Here is a 934-nt window from a genome sequence, read left to right as displayed (position 1 = left end):
GCCACAATTGCCTCCAGACACCCATCAATCTGGTGATGGGCCCTGGAATGCTGATGAGTTTCTTAGGTCTTCAGGGACTTGATTTGCTGGAGAAATAGCAGCAGGAAAGTGGCCTCCACCTCACTTCTTTCATCTCTCTCATGAGCAAATCTAACTGATTAAAAACCAAACTCACTGCTGTCAAGTCAGATCTGACCCATAGTGACCTCTTCTTGGGTTTCCAAGGTGGTATCACTATGGAAATAGATTGCCCAATCTTTCTTCTGAGGAGTGGCTAGTGGGTTTGAACTGCCAACCTTCTCTTTAGCAGTCCTGTGCCTTAGGAACTATGCCACCAGAGCTCCTAACTGGTTAGACTTAATTTATATCCAAATCTCTGGGTGATGCAAATGGATAACACATTTTGCTGTCAACTGAAAAAGCTGCAGGTTCAAGTTCACCCAGAGGCACCTCACAAGTAAAGATTGGCGAGCACTTCCAGTAAGATGGTGGAATAGGCAGAAAGACTGCACAGACCCTCTTCAACAAAGAAAAGGGGAACCAATTAACACAGACACAGAAGATAATCCTAGACTCCTGAGCCTTGAAGGGAAGGATATAAAAGTGGACTAAACCATAAGTAGCAGAAGAATTTGCATGAAAATACCAAAAAAGGAGACATACAGAGCTGTGGACTGGCAGTGATCCTGAGCAAGCCTCACGACATGGCACAGACAGCCTGGAGAGTGCTAAGTGGTAGTGGGACCAGGAATTAATCTAAAAATAAGCCCTGCTAGCCAGGGACTGCACGGAGGACTGCCCTGGTGGCTGGGGAATAAAACGTGAACTAACAGCGAAGAGAAAGGTGGGCTGAGCTGTGGGCTTTTGCCTGTATGGAGGGTGCTGCCATTTTGAATGTTTACAAGTGCCTTGACCATTTTGGATATTTAAAGAG

This window comes from Orycteropus afer, unplaced genomic scaffold, assembly GCF_000298275.1.
Source record: "Orycteropus afer afer isolate SDZICR_OR568_19922 unplaced genomic scaffold, OryAfe1.0 scaffold00300, whole genome shotgun sequence".
In the NCBI taxonomy this organism is placed as follows: Eukaryota; Metazoa; Chordata; class Mammalia; order Tubulidentata; family Orycteropodidae; genus Orycteropus; species Orycteropus afer.
The sequence above is the reverse complement of the archived record's forward strand: the minus strand, read 5'-3'. Positions refer to the sequence as shown.